The sequence below is a fragment of the Lithobates pipiens genome, unplaced genomic scaffold, assembly GCF_037356315.1.
Source record: "Lithobates pipiens isolate NorthernLeopardFrog02 unplaced genomic scaffold, aLitPip1_a1.2 Scaffold_22, whole genome shotgun sequence".
Taxonomy (NCBI): domain Eukaryota; kingdom Metazoa; phylum Chordata; class Amphibia; order Anura; family Ranidae; genus Lithobates; species Lithobates pipiens.
This window is the reverse complement of record NW_027507784.1, coordinates 27,492,503-27,517,537: the sequence shown is the minus strand read 5'-3', so window position 1 is coordinate 27,517,537 and position 25,035 is coordinate 27,492,503. Positions and strand designations below refer to the sequence as shown.

The 25,035-nt window shown below is 47.5% G+C and overlaps 1 protein-coding gene across 2 annotated transcripts in view; it reads left to right on the top strand.

The window, feature by feature from the left end:
* The first annotated feature begins 1,121 nt into the window (after positions 1 to 1,121).
* Positions 1,122 to 25,035, top strand: part of LOC143923474 (interferon-induced very large GTPase 1-like) — a 48,979-nt gene continuing 25,065 nt past the window's right edge. Inside the window, exon 1 of one of the 2 annotated variants that reach the window (XM_077447160.1) lies at positions 1,122 to 1,212. The gene's annotated coding sequence lies outside the window, so the exon portion shown is untranslated. Of the gene's footprint in view, positions 1,213 to 14,085; positions 14,222 to 25,035 lie in introns of those variants that run through there. The other variant, XM_077447159.1, reaches the window with a different exon arrangement.

The following is a 25,035-nucleotide window of genomic DNA, read 5'->3' as shown; positions in this document are numbered from 1 at the left end:
GGATGCAGAACAGGCCAGTAGTTTTGCTGCATTCACCGGGTGGCTTATAATCAAAGTCTTATGAATGAATGATTAATTTGTATAGCGCACAATGCGAACTGAATCGCCTCAAGGCGCTGTGCGGAGCTTTGTTGTCCAGCTTCTAGAAGAGGAAGGTCTTGAGTTTTTTCCTGGAGACCTGGTGGTTTTGTTCCAAGCGGATGTTGGTCGGTAGAGCGTTCCATAGCCGTGGTCCTTGGACAGCGAATCTCCGTTCCCGCTTTGATTTGTACTGAGATTTTGGAACGAGGAGGAGGTTTTGGTTAGAGGATTGAAGACTGCAGTTGGGAGTGTAGTGGTTTATATCGCTTGGTTGGAATTTGTGAATGCTGTAATAGAAAAAAAGCCGGGTCCTCTGGGATCTGGTATGCCGTAAGTAGTTGGGTAATTCTCTAAACCTCTTGCCAAAACTGTCTAATTACTGGACATAACCTATGTTATGCTATTTAGTTTTCATTGATTGATATTATCATCAGTTTGTTCATTATTTGTCACTTCATCAGCAATGGATATGTGCAATGTAAAGAATTGTATCCCTGCATAGGATTATACTTGCTTATTTTGCACATAATACTCACATAATATTCTGCACTGACACTTTGCACATTTTAGCACAGGGGATCTTATTCCTTGATGATTGTAGTTCATTAATAAGTTGCGCTGATCACTTTTCTACTTTAAAACGGACACTTTGGGGGTTATTTACAAAAGGCAAATCCACTTTGCACTACAAGTGCAAGCTACAAGTGCAAAGTCCACTTGAAATTGCACTGCAAGTGCACTTGGAAGTGCAGTCACTGTAAATCTGAGGGGTAGATCTGAAATGAGGATCGGAATCATCCAATCATGTGCAAGCTAAAATGCTGTTTTTTATTTCCCTTACATGTCCCCCTCGGATCTACAGTGACTTTACTTCCAAGTGCACCTTCAGTAAAATTTCAATTGCACTTTGCACTTGTAGTTTGCACTTGTAATGCAAAATGTATTTGCCTTTCGTAAATAAGCCCCATTGCTTAGAGTTTCATTATGAGAACTCCTGTGTGGGATGTGCAAAGTGTTCCGGCTTAAACCACAAACAAAGAAGGGAGGGGTTGCAAAAAAGAGCGTGCAAGAACACAACAGTTTGAAAATGAACTTTGAGAAGCCATCACATGCCAGTGCAGCATCTCCCAGGTATTTGTTCTTTACTATTTGTTGTGTCTTTTACAAATAGGTGAGCGGTGTAATGTACTGTTCCGTAGTTCTGCCTCTGTTTGATAGGAATATCACACTCACAAAGGAGTTTAAAGATCACAGAAGTTAATGTTCTTTTTTTTTTTTGCATTGGTTGTGACAACATAAAGAAAACTGGCAGATGACTATATGATGACTATATGATACCAAAAGTAATATTATAGCTTGATATTAGTGTTGGAGCCAAAAGCGGGGAAGTTGAGTACTATAGCATATCTTCCACATTTTTGAGATGGGAATGATGGACACCTATTAGCAAAAGAATGTAGGGATAGGTTACTCCCCCTTAAAGGAAAGTTATACAACAGGAAAAAAAAAAAAAGATTAGTTAAACCCACAAGTGTTTTTTGTTGTTGTACCACTTCTATTCCTTTATATTGGCTTTTGAAAATTACAAATGCAGCAATTTAGAATTTGGATGAAATGTTTAGCCCTGGGAAACACTTTTGATAGATAAATGGTGGATTGCATATACAATTAACCAGGCTAAAATGAGGGACAAAGGAAGAAGGAAAGAGGGACAGAGGCATGTTCTTCCAAATCAGAGACAGTCCCTTAAAATCAGGGATAATTTGGAGATCTGCTATATTTCTATCAACCAGGGGCGTTGCTAGGTCTGCAAAAGTTCTGAGGCTAGAGCCCATAGCTGCAGCAGTCACCAACCTTTTTGCACTCCCGCCGGGGGGGGGCTGGTAGTAAGCAATTTTTCACAAGCGATATGGTGTCACGTGATTGAAGTGCATTATTTCTATTGTTACATTGTAATATATAATGAAAGGGTTGAACTCATCATTCTGCAGAATCAGTGGGAGCCCTGGGTGTGTCACTTGCCACTGTCGCCTGTCACCAGATGCAGCGTGTTACTTGCCACCGTCAAGTGCTAGATTGTCACTTGCCATGTCTCCTACCACCATTTGCAGATTGTCACTTGCCACATCTCCTGCCGCCATTTGCAGATTGTCACTTGCCACATCTCCTGCCGCCATTTGCAGATTGTCACTTGCCACATCTCCTGCCGTCATTTGCAGATTGTCACTTGCCACATCTCCTGCCGCCATTTGCAGATTGTTACTTGCCATGTCTCCTGGCTCCATTTTCAGATTGTCACTTGCCACATCTCCCGCCGCCATTTGCATATTGTCACTTGCCACATCTCCTGCCGCCATTTGCAGATTGTCACTTGCCACATCTCCTGCCACCATTGCAGATTGTTACTTGCCATGTCTCCTGGCTCCATTTGCAGATTGTCACTTGCCACATCTCCTGCCACCATTTGCAGATTGTCACTTGCCACATCTCCCGCCGCCATTTGCATATTTCCACTTCTCCTACCGCCATTTGCAGATTGTCACTTGCCACATCACCTGCCACCATTTGCAGTTTGTCACTTGCCACATCTCCTGCCGCCATTTGCAGATTGTCACTTGCCACTTCTCCCGCCGCCATTTGCATATTGCCACTTCTCCTACCGCCATTTGCAGATTGTCACTTGCCACCATTTGCAGATTGTCACTTGCCACATCACCTGCCACCATTTGCAGTTTGTCACTTGCCATGTCTCCTGGCTCCATTTGCAGATTGTCACGTCACTGGCCACCAGATGTAGGTTGTCACTTGCCAACTGATGTGGATTGTCACTGCCATGCCAGCCAGTGCCACCAAATGTGCCTTGACGCTACATGGTGGCAGGAGGATGTCAGCTCTCTGCTGCTCGCCGATTCAGGGCTATAGCCCCAATAGCCACCCCTTTTTTTGTTGGCGGGGGTCGCAAACTAGGGTTGCCACCTGTTCGGGATTCACCCGGACAGTGCGGTTTTTACATCCTCTGTCCAGGTTTCTGGCTGCTTGACACCCGGACACCAGGGAACCCTCAAAAATTCTTACAACACCCCCACGAAAGCTTAATCAGAGTCTAGCATCTATTACATGTATCAGAATGTCATCCATCTTTACATATTTGTAGTTGTCTGGATGCAAACAGTCCTAATTACAAGGGACTTGTTTGTCTCTGTGGAGGGATACAGAATCTCCTGCTACTGGAGCCCTCTCAGGACTGCTCTCAGGACTGCTCACTCTGTCCAATCTAGTGGAGAAGAGCTGTGAGTGTGGGTGGCAAGAGGGAGGAGCTGCATGGACTGGGCTGTGAGTGTGGGCGGGAAGAGGGAGGAGCTGCACGGACTGGGCTGTGAGTGTGGGTGGCAAGAGGGAGGAGCTGCACGGACTGGGCTGTGAGTGTGGGCGGGAAGAGGGAGGAGCTGCATGGACTGGGCTGTGAGTGTGGGCGGGAAGAGGGAGGAGCTGCACGGACTGGGCTGTGAGTGTGGGTGGGAAGAGGGAGGAGCTGCACGGACTGGGCTGTGAGTGTGGGCGGGAAGAGGGAGGAGCTGCACGGACTGGGCTGTGAGTGTGGACGGGAAGAGGGAGGAGCTGCACGGACTGGGCTGTGAGTGTGGGCGGGAAGAGGGAGGAGCTGCACGGACTGGGCTGTGAGTGTGGGTGGGAACATGGAGGAGCTGCACGGACTGGGCTGTGAGTGTGGGCGGGAAGAGGGAGGAGCTGCACGGACTGGGCTGTGAGTGTGGGTGGGAACATGGAGGAGCTGCACGGACTGGGCTGTGAGTGTGGGTGGGAACATGGAAGAGCTGCACGGACTGGGCTTTGAGTGTGGACACAGCAAGACAGAAAGGGGAGGAGAGAAGCTGGCTGCCCATTACCAGACAACATGTTTATGTATGTATGTATTCATCTTATAGTATGTTGTGGTTGTGTCTAGCAGTGGCGGCTGGTGAAGTTTTTGGATGGGGGGGGCGGCAGACCCTTCCCATCATTTTTGACCCCTCCTACTTCTCATAAACCACACCTCTTATATAATCCACCCACTCCGCCCCCTTTATTCCACTTGCTTCCACCCATAGTGTCAGGATACTCCTCCAGAGTATGGCGATACCACATGTGGGAGACTTTTACACAACCTGGCCACATAGAGAGGCCCAACATGCAGAGAGCACTGTCAGGCGTTCTAGGGACATACATTTCAAATCTAATTTGACTACCTATTACACTTTTGTGAGGCATTCTAGTGGCATGGATGGGATGACTGAGCATGAATGAGTACGTCTGAGTACGGCTGGGTATGGCTGAGTACGGATGGGATGGCTGGGTACAGCTGAGTACGGATGGGATGGCTGGGTACAGCTGAGTACAGATGGGATGGCTGGGCACAGCTGAGTATGGATGGGATGGCTGGGTACAGCTGAGTATGGATGGGATGGCTAGATATTGCTGGGCATGGCTGAGTAGGGCTGAGTATGGATGGGGGTGGATGGGGTGGCTGAGTATGGATGGATGGATGAGTATGGATGGATGAGTATAGCATGGATGTATGGATGAGTATTGCTGAGTATGGATGGCTGGCTGAGTATGCATGTATGGATGAGTATTGCTGAGTATGGATGGATGGAAAAGCATGGATGTATGGATGAGTATTGCTGAGTATGGATGGGTGGCTGAGCATGGATGGATGGATGAGCATTGCTGAATAGGGATGAGCTGAACACCCCCCTGTTCGGTTCGCACCAGAACTTTCGAACGGACCCAAAATTCGTACAGACTTTAGAACCCCATTGAAGTCTATGGGACTCGAACGTTCAAAATTAAAAGTGCTAATTTTAATGGCTAATATGCAAGATACTGTCCTAAAAAGGGCTTGGGGACCTGGCTCCTGCCCCAGGGGACATGGGTCAATGCCTAAAATGTTTTTAAATATGGCCGTTTTGGCGGGAGCACTGATTTTAATGACGATTAAAGTGAAAAAAAAGTGAAATATTCCTTTACACATCGTGCCTGGGTGGTGTCTATAGTATGCCTGTGAAGTGCCACGTGTTTCCCGTGTTTAGAACAGTCCCTGCACAAAATGACATTTAACAGAAATAACATCATTTAAAACTGCTTGGGGATTTAATGTTATATCTGGTTCCGGCAATATGGATGAAAATCATTGAGAAAAATGGCATTGGTAGCCCCCCTGCCCATTACCAGCCCCTTTGGGTCTTGTACGCAAATTAAGGGGAACCCCGTACCCATATTAAAAAAAGGAAATACGTGTGGCCCCCAGGCCCTATATACTCAGAACAGCAGTATACGGGCGGTGCAAACAAGTCAGGGACTGTGTAGGTTTGTTGTGTTAAGTAGAATCTGTTTGTAATTTTCAACTGGTACATTTTTAAAGTGTAGCTCCAGTCAAAAAATCTATTTTTAAGCTTTTTGGAAAACATAGGGAAGGGTTATCACCCCTGTATAATTTGTTTTGCCGTCCGTCTTTTTTCATCTCACTTCCTGTTGTCTCCTTCCGTTTGCAAGTAGGAGACGTTTGTAAGTTGGATGTTTGAAAGTAGGGGCCTGCCCTATATGCTCTGCAGAAATGGCGGAACAAGGTGTTGGTTTTGCCACAAAATTGTAAGCCCTCAAAGTGACTCTTGGTGGGTGCTGGAGCGCCCTGCTGTGAACGATTATATCAAGAATTGTAATTACATGCCATTGTTGAGCAGTGGTAGAAAAATTGGGCCTTTGGTGGTTGTGGTGCTGGTGCTGGTGCCACAACACTATAAGTCCTCACAGTTACTCTCGGTGGGCACAGGAACGGGCCCTGCTGTGAAATATTATATCAAGAATTGTAATTACATGCCCCTGTTAAACAGGGGCTGAAAAATTGGGCCTTAGGCACTAGTGCTGGTGCCACAACACTGCAACCTCTCCCATATACCCTAGTTGTGGTGCAGGAATGAGCCCTGCTACAAAGCATTGCATCAAAAATTGCAATTAAACGCCCCTGTTAAACAAGGGCTAAAAATTGGGCCTTAGGCACTGGTGCTGGTGCCACGACACTGCAACCTCTCCCATATACTCTAGTTGTGGTGCAGGAATGAGTCCTGCTACAAAGCATTGCATCAAAAATTGTAATTAAACGCCCCTGTTAAACAAGGGCTGAAAAATTGGGCCTTAGGCACTGGTGCTGGTGCCACGACACTGCAACCTCTCCCATATACTCTAGTTGTGGTGCAGGAATGAGCCCTGCTACAAAGCATTGCATCAAAAATTGTAATTCAACGCCCCTGTTAAACAGGGGCTGAAAAATTGGGCTGGTGGCATCACCCAGAACCAAAAATGTTTATCCAACATATCAGCGGAGGAGGAAGAGGATAGACAATCAACATAACAGGACAGTAACTCACCATCAGCATAGGCAGTCTTGAAGGGATGTGATATTTAAAAAAAAATTATTCGGTTACATCAGCTTCAGGTGCTTGGTAGCTGTGGGTGATCCAAGACTGATTCATCTTGATGAAGGTCAGTCGATCAACTGAGTCGGTGGACAGGCGCACCCTGTGATCGGTAACAAAGCAACCAGCAGCACTGAAGGTGCGTTCTGAAAGAACGCTGGATGCAGAACAGACCAGTAGCTCAATTGCATACTGTGCAAGCTCTGGCCAGTGATCCATCCTCAAGACCCAGTAAGCCAGAGGATTTTCGGTGGGGAAGGTGTCCAAGTCTGACCTTGCCCCTAGGTATTCCTGCACCATGTAAATCAGACGCTGGCGATGGTTGCTGGAACCGATCATACCTTGGGGCTGCGGACTAAAAGATTGTCTGAACGCATCGGTCAGACGGCCACCTTCTCCACCGCTCCTTCTGACCGATGCCTCAGCAACGAGTTGTCCAGGACCAGGAGTTTGTAACCTCCCAGTCTCTGGGAACGCGTTGCACAGACCTTTCTGCAAGGCCTCCCGGAGATGTCTCATCCTCTGCTCCCTCTGCGAAGGCAAGATAAGGTCGGCAACCTTACCCTTGTACCGTGGATCAATGAGATTGGCCAGCCAGTAATGGTCCCTCTCCTTGATCCGAAAAATACGAGGATCCTTCCGCAGGCTTTGCAGGATCAGGGAGGCCATGCAGCGTAGGTTAGCTGAGGCATTCGGTCCGGAGTCCTCTGGGTCACTAAGGACAACATGATCCGCAGCTACCTCCTCCCAGCCACGTACAAGTCCACGGGTTTCTTGGGACTGTAAATCATCCCTACAAGACTGCTGCTGCTGCTGCTGCTGAGTGCCCGCCTCCACCTCCATGCTGACACAATAATCATCCTCCTCCTCCTCATCCTCTTCCTGTGTGATGGGTGGCACAGCAGGAACACTGTCTGGATAAAGGGGGCCTTGAGAGGCAAGGAAGTCCCCCTCTTCCTGCCTCTGTTCTGCCTCAAGTGCCCTGTCCATTATTCCACGCAGCGTATGCTCCAAGAGGTGGACAAGAGGTACAGTGTCACTGATGCATGCACTGTCACTGCTCACCATCCTTGTGGCCTCCTCAAACGGTGACAGGACAGTGCATGCATCCCTGATCATGCCCCACTGGCGTGGTGAGAAAAAAACCGAGCTCCCCTGACCCTGTCCTGGTGCCATAGTCGCACAGGTACTCATTGACGGCCCTCTGCTGCGTGTGCAGCCGCTGCAGCATGGCCAACGTTGAGTGATGATTCAGTCGGTGTGCTGCCCCTAAGCTGGCCCCCGGAGGGCATCCTGCCTCGTTGGAAATGTGCCTCCTCCTCCTCCTCTCTCCTACCAGGCACCCATGTGGAGTCAGTGCCCTCATTATCCCCTCCCTCTTCATCGCTGGAGCAAACCTGGCAGTATGCTGCAGCTTGTGGAACATGACTGCCAGATTGCTGTCCTTCTTGAGCATCCCCTCTCTCTGCACTCACGCTACTGCCTTCCTCTAGCTGAGTATCATCATCAGAGCCTACAAAACACTGGGCATCCTCCTGGAGCATGTACCCAACACTGTGCTCAAAGAGTTCAGAGGACTCCTCAGAAGGACGTGGTGGGTCTAGGGAAGGAGTCACTGATGATGACATTGAGAGGAGGGAAGACAATGCGTTGGCAGCTGCTTTGCTAGTACCCTGAGCCTGGGTGAGAGAGGATGAGGAGGATGAAGAGGGCTTGGTCATCCACTCTACCAAGTCTTCGGCATGTTGCGGCTCAACATGTCCAGCTGTCGAAAAGAAGGACAAGCGTGTCCCATGGCCACGTGCTGATGATGACGATGCACCGTGTCCACGACCAGCACTGTTGTCTCTAGACACAGAGTCTGCTTGCCATCTTTTATCGGCTCACGCCTGTCTGCCTCTCCTTGCTGGCCTTCCAGACATGGTAATGGCCTGAAGGGAGATGGGAAAACCAGCAAATGGGTAGTGTATATTGTGCTGGAGGCACACACAACACCCACTCCTGCAGATGGCAGACGGCTCAATTAGAGAAGAGCTATGTAGGTGGATATAACGGTGTATTCTGCGGTCAGGACACGCAGACAGCATGCACAATCTCCTACAACTGACTGCAAGCTCTATTTAAAAAGAACAAGCTAGCTAGCTATATAGGTGGATATAACGGTGTATTCTGCGGTCAGGGCACGCAGACAGCACGCACAATCTCCTACAACTGACTGCAAGCTCTATTTAAAAAGAGCAAGATAGCTAGCTATATAGGTGGATATAACGGTGTATTCTGCGGTCAGGGCACGCAGACAGCACGCACAATCTCCTACAACTGACTGCAAGCTCTATTTAAAAAGAGCAAGATAGCTAGCTATATAGGTGGATATAATGGTGTATTCTGCGGTCAGGGCACGCAGACAGCACACACAATCTCCTACAACTGACTGCAAGCTCTATTTAAAAAGAGCAAGCTAGCTAGCTATATAGGTGGATATAATGGTGTATTCTGCGGTCAGGGCACGCAGACAGCACGCACAATATCCTACAACTGACTGCAAGCTCTATTTAAAAAGAGCAAGATAGCTAGCTATATAGGTGTATATAATGGTGTATACTGCACTACAGAAGAGCAAGAACGCAAAATCGGCCGATAACGAACTGTGTATACTGTGCGGAAGGTACACAGAACACCCACTAACTCCTACAGACGCCAACACACTACACAAGGCCGCCGCGCTGGCGGCCTTATATAGTGTGGGGCGTGTACTACACAGCCTGAGCTATGATTGGCCACAGGCATCCTGCCTGTGGTCAATCATGGCTCTCCTCGCTGCTGGCGCTGTGATTGGCCAAGCATGCGGGGACCATCCTTATTGCGCAGCGTGACTCGCGCATGCGCAGTAGGGAACCGGGAGGCTCCACTTCCTGATTCCCATAGCCAAGATGGCGGCGGCAGCACCCAAAAGACGATCGCGAGATCGGCTTCGGGTGCCGACATCGCGGGCGTGCTGGGCGGGTAAGTGTCCTTATTTTAAAAGTCAGCAGCTGCAGTATTTGTAGCTGCTGGCTTTTAAAAAAAAAAAACGGCGGAACTCCCGCTTTAAGCAATGAGTGGTTCCTCCGTCCTTGGGTGTTCAATCTTCATTCATTAACTATGAAGTGAGGCTTTCCCCAGGTGAATCTAGTAATAGCTTCCTAGAATATGAAACACGACAGTTTCCTAGTGAGAACACCATACCCAACAGTGGAAAAGGTAGACTTCTTAACTGCCAGTGGAAATTCCAGTTGGGGTACATCTATCTCCCAATACCTCTGATATTCAGATTCTTAGCCAGACTCAAGCAGGTCCCAGTATCTATAATCGCAATACAGTTTTAGCCAAGGAGGCCCTGGTTTCCATCTCTCCTGCAGTTGAGCATAGAGTCACCACTGGCTCTGCAGGTGACACCAGATGTGCTCTCTCAAGGCTAGTTTTCCATCCACCCCCCAAAAGACTACATTTGATGGTGTGGAAGTGGTTGCAGGAAATGTCTCCACAAATAAGACTTACCAGAGAATCTAGGAAAAATTGTGTAGATCTTATGGAGAAAATAGTCTGCAAATCTTATCACTGGAACCTGGTCAGGTTCTGCAATTCTTACAACTCTAGATAGACAAGGGCCTTGGTTTAAATATGTTAAAAATTCAAGATTCAGCCTTGTCCACACTTACAGGGGTTAGATGGGCCCTTAACCCTTTATTGAAGCGATTCCAAATGGCTTGAATGAAGTTAAGTCCTCCCAGAAAAGCAAGCTCTATCAAAGCACCCTTTCTATCCAATAGAAATGGCTACACTCTGGGAATCTAACCCTGAAGTCTGTTTTTCTAGTTGCCATAACCTCTGCAAAAAGGGTGTCAGAGCTGCAGGGTTTTTGTACCCGAGGAGCCTCACCTAATGTTATATCCGGACAGAATAGTGCTTAACCTTCAGACCACTTTATCCCTTGCCTGAAGCTGCAGTTTGGCTCAGGCTAATTTTGTCAAAGTTCTGGTTTCTGTACCAGTTCAGCTGGGTTGTGCTAGTTTCCACTTGGCCATGGGTGTCACTTTCACCACCAGTAAGTGTGGGAAATGCAACAGGCTGAATGCATTGGGTCCCCCTTTTACTCAGAAATAGCCCAGTGGGAGTGGTTCACCCGCTGTGCATTCTGGATAAGGGTACTTAAGGTACTGACACCATTTTGAGGGCTCTCTCTTTCCGGGGTTCGTTATCCCGACCTCATGGCCCTCCTGGCCTGAGGTGTGTGCTGCCTGTCTCTATGTCTCGGAGCCGACTGGCCCGAGGCCTTGTAACTGAAAGGGTGGGCCCAAAAGTCTTGGGGCCTACCGATCCAGGGGTGGTCCTGTGCTGTCTTGCCTGCGGGGAGAAGCCAAGTGACTGGAGGATCCAGGGGAGAACTTTTTTAGGAGAGGACCGAGCAACAAGGCTGGTATCTCTGGAAGAGCCTGGAGACTCAGTTGGAGGACGTATCCCGGGCCACCTACCACACAGTATCGCCGGATCGGCTGAAGGAAACTGGTACTGTGTGACAACTCTTTAATTTCTCAACAAGTTGCTGGTTGTGCTTTCCTGTGGCAGAGGATTGCACAACGATTTTGTTGAATTGACAAGTCTATGGCAGAGACTTAGTTTGAGCATCTCACCAGCTGCTAAGTCAGTGAGAGTGGCCTATCCGGTGATTGTCCTCTGGATCAAGGAAATACCTCTAACCCGCAATTACAAGGTACCTGAACTCAGAGGCAGCTCTCTGTGTTCAATCACTGATGTTATCAAGGTCTCATCCCGGTCTGGTGGCAGCAAGTGCGGGGAGCGGGACAGTAGAGGCCTCTAGGTGGCGCAGCGGCTGGAGGACAGATCTGGCTCCAAGGCATGCGGGCGGCATGTTCATGTTGGACCCGCACTCTTCTTTAGCCTGTGCCGCTCACCAGACCTCTCCTCCGCACCTACCTTCTGTTTGGTTCTGCAGTCGGGGGGGGGGGGGAGTTGCTGAAACCATCCAGCTGAGCTGCCCCATGAGTGTGAAGAGGGAGGAACTCTTCTGCTGCCTGGCTGACCAGGGAGAAGGTGGGTGCCCGTGCAGCCTCCCTGTGTGCCTGAATAGGAGGAGCGGTGGGGAGACTGCACATAGTGGAATTGATTTTTCCATATTCCTCTTGCAGCCGCTGAATGTCTGCAGGGAGGAGAGGAGGAGAAGAGATCATTCAGTGGCTGCATGGAGTAATATGGAAAAATCAATTCCACTATGTTCAGTCTCCCCACCGTTCCTCCTATCTAACTTTTTCTGCATCCCCCGTACTCTCCGGCCCCTCCTTGTGCTCCCTGGCTCCGCCTCTCTGTGCACTCCCTGGCTCCGCCCCTCCGTGTAATCCCTGGCTCCGCTCCTCCTTTTCTCCAGCCCCTCCGTGTGCTCACTGGCTCTGCCCCTCCTTTTGCTCCCTGGCTCCGCCCCTCCTTGTGCTCCCTTGCTCCACCCCTCCTGCTCTTCAGGCCCTCCTTTTTGCTCCCTGGCTCCAACCCTCCTGGTCTTAAGCCCATCCTTGTCCCCCATGGCTCTGCCCCCATTTTGCCAGCACCCCCTGCACGCCAATTCTTTCTGCCTCCCCTCTTAAGCTCCCCCAGCACTCTCCACCCTCCACCCCCAGAACTCTCTGACCTCCACCCCCCAGCACTCTCCAACCCCAGCACTCTCTGGCCCCCACTCCCCAGCAGTCTCTGGCCCCCAGCACTCTCTGGCCCCCCCAGCACCTTCCGCCCCCCACCCCCCCAGCACTCTCTGGCCCCAACCCCCCAGCACTCTCTGGCCCCCACCACTCTCTGGCCCCCACCCCCCGTCACTTTCCGCCCCCCACCCCCCAGCAATCTCTGGCCCCCAGCACTCTCCACCCCCAGCCCTCTCTGGCCCCCAGTACCCTCCAGCCCCCACCCCCAACAGTCTCTGGTCCCCAGCATTTTCTGGCTCCCAGCACTCTCCAGCCCCCACCCCCCAGCATATTCCAGCTCCTCCCTGCTCTTTGCCCCCCCCCCCCCAATGCCTTATTGTTACATTTTAAGCATAATTAAAATCATGTTCCTTTAAAAACTATCTTTTAAAAAAAATTTTTTTTCAAAAAATACATGTCCCCCAGGGCTGTACCAGGGCCCCATACACTTTTTATGGCCCCTCAAAATGGGGACTTTTGATTTTCCAAATTCCATAGACTTCAATAGCGATTCGGGTCTGACGTTTAACAATGTTCGAGAGTTCTGATGCGAACCGAACCGGGGGGTGTTTGGCCCAACTCTAGTACTGAGAATTCCACCTGGCACACAGGACAAAAGAAGTGGTACTGTCCATACATACAGAATAAGAACAGATACTGAGAATTACATCCGACATAAAGGACAAGAGAAGTGGTACTGTGCAGAGTCCATACATACAGAATAAGAACAGATACTGAGAATTACATCCAACATACAGGACAAGAGAAGTGGTACTGTGCAGAGTCCATGCATACAGAATAAGAACAGATACCGAGAATTACACCCGACATACAGGACAAGAGAAGTGGTACTGTGCAGAGTCCATACATACAGAATAAGAACAGATACCGAGAATTACACCCGACATACAGGACAAGAGAAGTAGTACTGTGCAGAGTACAAACATACAGAATAAGAACAGATACTGAGAATTACATCCAACATACAGGACAAGAGAAGTGGTACTGTGCAGAGTCCATACATACAGAATAAGAACAGATACCGAGAATTACACCCGACATACAGGACAAGAGAAGTGGTACTGTGCAGAGTCCATACATACAGAATAAGAACAGATACCGAGAATTACACCCGACATACAGGACAAGAGAAGTAGTACTGTGCAGAGTACAAACATACAGAATAAGAACAGATACTGAGAATTACATCCGACATAGAGGACAAGAGAAGTGGTACTGTGCAGAGTCCATACATACAGAATAAGAACAGATACTGAGAATTACATCCGATATACAGGACAAGAGAAGTAGTACTGTGCAGAGTCCATACATACAGAATAAGAACAGATACTGAGAATTACATCCGACATAAAGGACAAGAAAAATAGTACTGTGCAGAGTCCATACATACAGAATAAGAACAGATACCGAGAATTACACCCGACATACAGGACAAGAGAAGTAGTACTGTGCAGAGTCCATACATACAGAATAAGAACAGATACTGAGAATTACATCCGACATACAGGACAAGAGAAGTAGTACTGTGCAGAGTCCATACATACAGAATAAGAACAGATACTGAGAATTACACCAAATATTCACGTTTTTGCTGGTTTGAGGAGCACGGAATTCTTATTCAGCCTTTCCAATTGATAAGCACACTTTTACAAATAAATCATGAAATATTTTATAGTCACTTCAGTAAATGTAATGGAATGTGACCCGTGCAATACACATTGATAAAATGATATAGTGAGTTATAATGAAAGTGAAAGCAGCGTTCATTCCTTTTCAATTCTCGTAAATGGTCTGATTCCTGTAAAAATTGCCCTGCCCAACTCCTCTATATATATGTCTGGTAAAGCCTGATTACAGGATCAGCACAGAGGAGACCCCCAAGACACTGCTGAGGGCAAACAGGTCACATTCATGGAGTAATAGGTAGGTACACTGAGAGGAATTTACTGGAGCAGACAGGACCTGGAGCAGCTCTCCATATATATTTATGTAATTTTTACCCCAGTCCTGTCCGGCTGTCTCTATTCTCAAAAACATTGGGGCTAAGGTTTTGGAATTCCTTAATGTGTTTAGACAGAGTATGCCTTTAAAATGTTGTAAAAATGTTTCCTAAGAGGAATCCTTAGTTCTCGCTAGGTTCTACGAATATAAATCTTTTGATAGGGCTATTGCATATACTAGATCTGTGTTTCTCAATCTTTTTTCTGTCAAGACACCCTTTACAATTTTGCACAATCTGGAGGCACCCCATTCTAAAATATCAAAACTTAATAGCTTTACATATAGCAGCAGCATCCACACACGTAGGACACCCAACATTAGAGATGATTTATTCTTAAAACTACAATGTACCTTTGCACACTGGTACTGACTAGCATTCCAGCTTTTCTCTTCTGCCCCAGTTTCTCTCCCTCAGTCAACTAAGGTGACCCCAGTGTTGACAGAGAGGGGATGGTATGGGGGCAAACTAGGATGTCCTCAGACTCCTGGCATCCTTCTGATTAACCAATGCCATCATCAGTTGTTGGAAATAGCAGCTGGCCAACACAATCTCCAAATTTGTAACGCTGCACATTAAAACAATGTGGCCTCGTGTAACAAAAAAGGCAGTCTTCATCCACCCTTTGGCTTGCTGACAATTTTTGGGCAATTTTTAGGCATCTTGCCAAGGCACCCCTGAAGTGTCTAGAAGGCATCTTGGTTGAAAAATGCTGGCCTAGATAATTGATACCAGTAATAAAATCAGTGAAGTTGTGTAAATAGCTTATTTTTTGCCTCGTAAATGTATCTGTGCAAAGTGTAATTAATTATTAGCTCCCCCCTGTGAGTGATACATTGAGTCGGGGAAGTAAAAGTGGATGAGCCGTGCGTGACAACTAATGGGTTTCTATCTTCAGCTTGTCCAGTTAATCTTTGAAAAGTAAATCTAGAAGGTTTTCAAGATTCAGTAAATTCCACAATATATTTTTTATGATCTTGTAGTGCAGGGGTCCCCAAACTTTGTAAACAAAGGGCTAGTTTACTGGCCTTCAGAATTTAGGGGGGGACGGGCGGACTATGGCCAGCAGGAATAGAACATTTTTTTCTGGCATCAGTAAGAGTAAACAGTGCCCAATATTTTGTATTATGGGAGGAATTTCACCCCATTGTTGGTGTCAGTGGAAGAAATGGTGCCCCATTGTTGATGTCAGTGGCAGGAATTATGCCCCATTTTTGGTGTTGGGGCAGAATAGTATCTCATATTAGTGGAATGAATAAAGCCCCAAGGGCTGGATATTGCATACATATTGTGTGTTTGGATGAGATGCAAGCCTTCATGTGTTCTTCATGTGTAGAATTCTCATTTTCTATATACTGTAAATAAGCTTGAAGTGTGTCCATGTGTTGTCGTGTACACAGATCATACAATCACTTGAGGAAAAAAAATCTGAAGTGTATCAGAGATATAAAAAAGTATACATAGCTAGAGCGGATAGAATGACAAGGATAAATCCTCCGGATTAATACACTATGAAATAAATGACAAAAAGCAAAAGAAGGAAATAAGAAGGTATTTAGACATAGTAAAAAATAAAAAATAAACATTTTTGTGTTAAAGGGAGGAAGTAGACCAGAAGAAATTTTCTAAATGAGTGAAAGTTACATTTCCCTTTTTTATTATTTATTTATACACAAACAGTATGGATGGAGAAAAAAACAAGTTTGTTTTTAAAAATGCACAGTGGTTGAAGGGTTAATGTCTGGAGGAAGAGGACATTATATGCAGTGTTCTTATCTGCAGCTCTGTTTGATAAACATTGTTGGTACAAGATTCATAGAGGAGCAGAGAATTGCACAGGTGTGGATGGAAAATTTCAAGGCACTGTAATCATGAACAACTAGAAAATATTCTATGTAAAAATCAAAAAGGGAAAAATATATATGCCAGAAATCTATATACTGCCATTGTGACTGTTTAGGGATTGTTTGTAGCTCAAAAAAATAAAAAAATTCACTTGGATTACGTTTTCGATATAAATATAAATATATATATATATATATATATATATATATATATATATATAACATTTTCATATATAATATTTTCATGCTAGTCCTGTCTGACTGTCTCTGTTCTCCAAAACATTGTAACTTTTAGGCTGCAATTATGGAATTCCTTAAGTTTTTAGACAGTGGATTCCGATCACTCCCCTTTAAAAATATTGCAAAAATGCTCCCTAATATGAATCCTTAGTTCTCGTCCTATGAAGATAAAACTTATGACAGGGCCATTGTATAGCCTAGATACTTACTATACAGTATTGTTATATTGGTAAGAAAATCAATACAGTTGTATAAAGCTGCCTTATAAATTTAGCTGTGCATATTTTTTTTTAAATCTTCATGTAAATAAATGTTTAATAAATACCTAATGACCCTGCCGGTTTCTGCTCTCTCTCAGACCTTTTTTAACTACTTGCCTACCAATTTTTTTATGTTTTAACCACTTCCCGCCCACCATATAGCAATATGACATGCGCAAAGCGATTGTTTTATCCCGACCGGATGTCCTATGGCATGATCAGGATAAGAAGCCGGTGCGCGCCTGCGGGGGGCACATAGCAATCAGTGGTGTGATGTGTCAGTCTGACACACCGCATTTCCGATCTCGGTAAAGAGCCTCAGATGGAGGCTCTCTACCAAATGATCAGCTGTGTCCAATCACAGCTGATCACGGTGTAAACAGGAAAATCTGTGTATTGGCTTTTCCTCACTTGCGTCTGAGAGACGCAAGTAGAGGAGAACCGATCAGTGGTTGTCCTGACGTGGGGGGCTGCACTGATTTATTATCAGTGCAGCCCCCCGAGGAATGCCCAACCAGGACCACCAGGGATGCCATCAGGGTCACCAGGGATGCCCACCATTTGTGACCACCAGGTATGCCACACATGGCCACCAGGGTTGCCAATCAGTACCTACATATGATTCTAATCAGTGCCAACATATGATGCCAATCAGTGCACATCAGCAATGCCTGCCAGTGCCTCCTTGTCAGTGATGCCCATCAGTGCCCATAAGTGTTAACCCCTTCCCAGCCAGTGCCTTTAATACAGTGACAGCACATAGTATTATTGCTGATCACTGTATTAATGTCACTGGTCATGTCAGTGTCTGTTAGTCAGTTCTCGCAAAGTTTCAGTGTCAGTTTGCCTGCCACACGATCACAATTCCACTATAAGTCACTGATCACCACCATTACTAGTATAAAAAATAAATAAGTAAAAATTCCAGTATTAACCATATTTTGTAGACGTTATAACATTTTTTGGAAAAATGCTGTTTATTATGTTTTGTAACAACAAATACAAAGAAAACAGAAAATAAAAAACAGGCCACACACTACAACATAACACAAAGTTATTCAGCACTGGACTCACTGTATAACCTTGAGATTGAACATGTGAATAGTACAGATTCAGTGGTCTATATATATAGTTAGGGATGGCCGAACAGTTCGCCCGGCGGTCGTTTCGCGGCGAATTTCGGCTGTTCGCCGTCCGACCGATCGGCGGACTATTGCCGCTGTTTGCCCGGCGGACTTCCGTGTTTACTGTGTAAAAGAACTTTGACCTATAATGACACATCCATCATGGGGTACAGGACAGCCAATTGAGACATTACAGCACATGGACACTTGGAAATTCCCCCTAACTTATAAATAGACCCGGTCCGGCGGCCATTTTACATTCTTTCTTCTGTCACTATAGGGAGAAGTTGCTGTGTGGAGCAGGGAGAGACTGCAGTGACCCAAATCGCTAGCTATTTGGTCCACAAAAGTTATTTTCAGGACTGGTATAGGCGTTAGGTGTAGTTCAGGATATAGGTTTGAGGCACTGCTGTGCTACTGATTTTTGCAGCAGCCTGTCTTTTGTCAGTGTAGAGAGAGGGACAGGATGCTGTGTGCTGCAGGGACAGTCAGTTTAATCATTAGCTATTACTATTAGGTCCACAAAAGTGCTATTCAAGTTATTGTTCCAGCAGCCTCTGTTTTGTCAGTTTAAATAGGGACAGGCAGGAAGCTGTGTGTGAGGCAGTATGGGACAGTCAGTTTAATCAGTAGCTGTTACTATTAGGTCCACAAAGGTTCTTTTCAGGACTGGTATGGTAATATTCTTTCTTCCAAATATAGAAAGAATATTATATTTGACTGCTGCCCTTCTGCTGCAGTAGTCCTTTATCACTATAGGGACTGAGGTACATTCTGCTAATCATTCACAACCTACTTGTTCCACAAAGGTCCTTATAAGGACTAGTAAGGTATAGGGTACTACAGTACATAGGGTTGAGTGAGGTACAGTCTGCTATTCCTTAAGGACTGGTATAGGTCCACAATACATAGGGTTGAGGTGCACTACTGCTGACTGCTGCCCTTCTGCTGCAGTAGTCCTTTATCAGTATAGGGACTGAGGTACAGTCTGCTAATCATTCATAACCTACTTGTTCCACAAAGGTCCTTATAAGGACTGGTAAGGTATAGGGTACTACAGTACATAGGGTTGCGTGAGGTACAGTCTGCTATTCCTTAAGGACTGGTATAGGTCTACAATACATAGGGTTAAGGTGCACTACTGCTGACTGCTGCCCTTCTGCTGCAGTAGTGCTTTATCAGTATAGGGACTGAGGTACAGTCTGCTAATCATTCACAACCTACTTGTTCCACAAAGGTCCTTATAAGGACTGGTAAGGTATAGGGTACTACAGTACATAGGGTTGAGTGAGGTACAGTCTGCTATTTCTTAAGGACTGGTATAGGTCCACAATATATAGGGTTGAGGTGCACTACTGCTGACTGCTGCCCTATACTGCAGCAGTCCTTTATCAGTATAGGGACTGAGAGTTTTGTCACAGGGTCATTTAAATGACAGGCATAGGAAGAGGCAGGCCCTTCCGCAGGGGTGGTAGGGGTAGGGCAGGAGCAACAGGCTTGAGCCAAAGTGGGAAGTTGCAGAAGGTGCGTTCAATTACTTTGAAGGACGCACCAGACTTGGTTGAGTGGCTCACTCTGCCTTACTCTTCTGCACCCTCCTCATCCTCTCGATCTGCACCCTCTTCTTCACCCTCTGCTAGACATTTCTGATGCGCAGCCACTCTTGGTATTGGATCAGGAAGAGGAAGTAGCAACAACCGCCACTCAGTAGTCTGACGACAGTACCCAGATCAGCCCAAGGAGGAGGTTGGTCCCCGCTGTTGCTGCCTACTCCGAGATCTCTATTTATAGCGGTGGGGAAGGTGACGTTGATGATGACGTGTCTAGTGATGTCACATGGGTGCCCACAAGAGAGGAAGAGGAGGGGAGTTCAGAGGGAGATATGGACCAGCAGATAGGGAGGAGAAGCAGGAATAACTTACATTGCACAGGAGGGACAAAGCAGACTGCAAATGTATCAGGAGCGAGTCATCGACCATGTACGGTCACATCTGGCGCTCCCAGGACACCGGCACAAAGTGGGCTTTTTTTAACGTGTCCGCTGCTGACAATAGCATTGCCATCTGCAATCTTTGCAGTCAACGCATTAGTCGCGGTAAGCCCAACACTCACCTAGGGACGACCGCCTTAAGAAGGCACATGAGCAGCCATCACCGAGCCCAGTGGGAGAAACGGAACACACAAAGCCACACTGCAGGCTCTCACCGTCCAGCCTCGTCTTCTACTTCTCCTTCTCCTCTCTCCTCACAATTGTCCTCCACTCCACCTTCCATCACGCCAAGCTCACATTTTTCTGCAAAAAGGCAGGCTTCCATGGGCCTAATGTTTGAGCATAAAAAAATGATGATGCTGGATAACCCTCTTGCCCAACGGCTTGTCAGAACTCATAGCCCGCCAACTACTGCCATATAAACTGGTGGACTCGGAGGCCTTTCGCAAATTTGTGGCCATTGGAACACCACAATGGAAGGTCCCAGGAAGGAAGTATTTCTCACAGAAGGGCATCCCAGAGCTATATGGCCATGTTCAGCGGCAAGTGAATGTATCTCTGGCACACAGTGTCGGTGCCAAGATACATCTGACCACAGACACGTGGTCTAGCAAACACGGGCAGGGAAGGTATATCACTTTTACTGCCCACTGGGTGAACCTTCTGACGGCCGTCAAGCATGTAACCCGTGGCACCCGTGTAGATTTGGTTTTACCGCCACGGATTGCATGCAGGCCTGGCTCTTCTTCTCCTCCTCCTCCTCCATCCTCCTCCCTCTCCTCCTCGACTGACTCCTCCTTTTCCGCTGCTAGCGTCTCTTTCGCTGCGCCGCCCAAGCTCCCCAGAACCTATTCGACATGCCAGGTGAGACGTTGCCATGCCGTGCTGCGTCTGTTGTGCCTGGAAGCCAAGAGCCACACTGGCCCGGCACTCCTTTCAGCTTTGCGTTCACAGACAGATCAGTGGCTAACACCGCTCAATTTGACAGTTAGTAAAGTGGTGTGTGACAACGGTGCCAATCTGCTTAGCGCATTGAAACAGGGCAAAATGACGCACGTGCCATGCATGGCACACGTCTTAAACTTGGTCGTGCAGCGATTCGTTGTCAAATACCCTGGGGTCCAGGATATCTTGCGGCAGGCAAGGAAAATCTCGGCCTATTTCAGAAGATCTTACACTGCCATAGCTCGCCTTGCTGACATTCAGCGGCGACACAATCTGCCGGTCAGACGTCTTATTTGCGATTGCCCGACGCGATGGAACTCAACCTTCTATATGCTTGATAGGCTGCTCCAGCAGAAACGTGCAGTTAACGTCTACCTGTATGAACTCTGCGGCAGAACAGGTTCTGGGGAGCTGTTTTTTTTTCACCGTGCCAGTGGCTGCTCATGCGCGATGCATGCAGACTTCTGCGGCCATTTTAGGAGATCACCAAACTGGTCAGTCGCAGCCATGGCGCCATCAGTGACATGGTACCTTATGCCTTCTTTATGGAGCGTGCATTGCGTCGTGTCATTGATCAAGCTGTAGAGGAGCAGGAGCAGGAAGATGAGGAAGTCGCAATGCTGGATGAATTCCCAGGGGGGGCTACTCTATCTGAGACAAGTGAACAACAGGAGTCTGAAGAGGAGTCAGAGGAGGATGGTGCCGGGGCGGATGAGGAGGAGCAAGAAGAGCATGCTTTAAACCTTTCTGGGATCCCTGTTGTTGTGCGTGGATGGGGAGAGGAGAACATTATCCTGGATGATGAGCAGGAGCCAGGCCACCACACCGCTTCCAGTTTAGTGCAAATGGGGACCTTCATGCTCCAGTGTTTTAATAGGGACCCCCGTATAAAAAGCATAAGGGTCAAGGACCAGTACTGGGTGGCAACGTACTTAGACCCCCCGGTACAAACACAAAATTGGCGGAAATGTTACCGCCGTCACAGAGGGCTGTCAGAATGCAGCACTTCCAGGCCTTGTTTCGAGAAATGCTGCATTCTGCTTTTGCGTGCGCTGGCAGAGGAGCAATTCCCACTCCGAGAGGAGGAGTTGTGGGTACCAATCCAACAGCGCCTGCAAGAAGAGGCCGGTTTGAAGATGTGTTGGTGACTTCGGATATGAGGTCATTCTTTCAGCCGACCCATCGACAGGTGTCATCCGGATACAGCATCAGGGAACGCCTAGACCGTCAGGTGTCCGACTACATCGGGTTAATGGCCGATGTGGATGCTCTGAGGAGTGATGAACCCCTGGACTACTGGGTGGGCAGGCTTGACCTCTGGCCAGAGCTTGCCCAATTTGCAATCGAACTGTTGGCTTGCCCCTTGTCCGGTGTCCTGTCACAAAGGACGTTCAGCGCAGCAGGGAGGATCGTGACGGATAAGCGTACTCGCCTAGCTCATGACAGTGTTAACTACCTCACATTTCTAAAAATGAATGAGGCATGGATCTCGGAGGAATTCAACACATGTGACCAGTAGACCATGTATATGTCTATAAACAATTTTTTGAATCGAGCACAGAGACCTTCTTTCTTCATTTGGCTCACTTCCTTGTCCAAAAAAAGCACACCGTACTATATGCCCGTACCCTCCTCTTTGAAGAGGTTGAGCGGTGTCATATTTCTACTGGGGCTGCTTATTATGAGGGGCTCCCGCCATCCCTGTGCTGTGCTGACATCCTCCTGGGGCTGTACCTCTGCTGTGCATATTATGAGGGGCTCCCACCATCCCTGTGCTGTGCTGACTTCCTCCTGGGGCTGTACCTCTGCTGTGCATATTTTGAGGTGCTCCCACCATCCCTGTGCTATGCTCATTATGAGGGGCTCCCACCATCCCTGTGCTGTGCTGACTTCCTCCTGGGGCTGCTTATTATGAGGGGCTCCCACCATCCCTGTGCTATGCTCATTATGAGGGGCTCCCACCATCCCTGTGCTATGCTCATTATGAGGGGCTCCCACCATCCCTGTGCTATGCTCATTATGAGGGGCTCCCACCATCCCTGTGCTAGGCTGACTTCCTCCTTGGGCTGCTTACGGTGCAGGTGTCAGTGCTGTATATCACGGTGCTGATGTCAGTAATCTCTACCACGGTGCTGCTGTCAGTGCTGTATATCACGGTGCTGGTGTTAGTGCTTTATGTCACGCTGCTGATGTCAGTGCTCTCTATCACGGTGCTGTTGTCAGATGACTCTATCACGGTGCAGGTGTCATTGCTGTATGTCACGCTGCTGATGTCAGTGCTCTCTATCACGCTGCTGCTGTCGGTGCTGTATATCACGGTGCTGGTGTTAGTGCTTTATGTCACGCTGCTGATGTCAGTGCTCTCTATCACGGTGCAGGTGTCATTGCTGTATGTCACGCTGCTGATGTCAGTGCTCTCTATCACGGTGCTGCTGTCAGTGCTGTATATCACGGTGCTGGTGTCAGTGCTTTATGTCACGCTGCTGATGTCAGTGCTCTCTATCACGGTGCTGGTGTCAGATGACTCTATCACGGTGCAGGTGTCATTGCTGTATGTCACGCTGCTGGTGATCATCTCCTGCACCCTCTTCTTTGCCTACCCTGGTCCCTGACCTTCCCTCTCCTCCATTGCCTTCATGCGCTCCACAGTCCTGAATTGTCACAACAATTTCCCATATAAAATAAGAATGCTTGTAGTTGTCGATCCCAGATTCACCTCATACATGTGTTATGTCATTGGCCATGTGGTGAGACTATGTTTGCATAGCTAGTAATTATTTTGTGGCTGCAAATTTGACCTGTAGGTTTGCAAAGTTCGCCTCCCATTGAAGTCAATGGGGCCCGCCGCGAACGTTACGGTTCGCGAACTATCGGCCGCGTTCACGAAACATCCCGTCGGAAGTTCGTCCATCACTATTTTTAAGTTCTTGAGACATTACAGTTTTAGGTGATGGCTTTTATCCAGTTGAGTTCACTATGTTTTTCTTGCATTCTTATTGTGATGTGTTCTCTGTAACCTTTCTTCTCTGATTTCTTGCAGGAACTTCCCTTGTTTATATCCTTCACAAAATCTGTAATGGATTTTGACCTAGCTTTTAAAAAAATATTTGGCTATTATTGCTACAGTGCATTGAAAAATTATTCATATCACTTGAAATTTTCCACATTTTGTCATGTTACAATCAAAAACATAAATGTATTTTATTGGGATTCTTCTCATTAAGCAATGAGTGGTTCCTCTGCCCTCGGGTGTTCAATCTTCATTCATTAACTATGAAGTGAGGCTTTTCCAGTTGGGGTACATCTATCTCCCAATGCCTCTGATATTCAGATTCTTAGCCAGACTCAAGCAGATCCCATACCTATAATCGTGTAGCGGCCATAACCCTCGATGGGGCGGCCTTGACTTTTGGGCTTACCGGTTACCTCCGCTTGGCTTGTTCTTCCAGGTCTAGGGGTTCCCAGGGTAAGTACCTAACAACTTTGGATGCTGACACCATAAAAGTCCTTTAGAAAGGTTTTTATTTGCAGGTGTAACATCCAACAAACACAGTCTCGTATGAGAACAGAGGGATAGGGTGAAGAAACTCAGGCACCTTGAACTGCTAATCATTAGAAAGTCTCTAATACAACCCAGAGAGTAGCCACTCGCAGCTGGGCACTTCAAAGCCAAACAAATCTCTAGCCAGAGATTATGGCAGTCAGCACCTCAATCTGGAACTTGTAAAGTCTCTGACCTTGAATAAATTTTCAACCGAAAGTGAACAGGAACCTTTCTCTCAGTACCTGGAACGTTCTCTATCTCCTTGGCAGTACTGGAAAAGCGTGGATTCGTTAGTGTCCTTGACAACCCAGCAACCAGGCACTTCTTGGGATGCCAGCTTGTTGGCCCTCCTCCGAAGAGTCCTCCCCGGTCGCTTACACGACTTCAAGTTGAGAGCACACCCAGATGCCTTGAATCCTCCCTCAGTTACTGCGCCTTGGACCAGCCGGTTCTGAAACTCGGGAACAGATGGATCCTTACCCCAGACCATATGGGTCTAATGGGGCTAGTCAAACTGACCAGGACCGGGACCCCTCGTGGGGCTACCCAGGTTCAGGACCAGGTAGCTCTGGCCTCACAAACGAACCCTGAACATGTGACTTCAGCCTCTTGAATACCCTTCCCCAGACTCCTCAGCGGGGCTGAACGCACTCACGGATTGGCTTCGGGGAATGCTGATACTCAAAGCGCCCAACCAGGCCTGGTTCTGAGCCTGTCATGTGCACCTAACTGTACACATGACCAGGCATAACCCTAACACAGCCCAGCCAAACTGGTGCCAAAGTTCAACC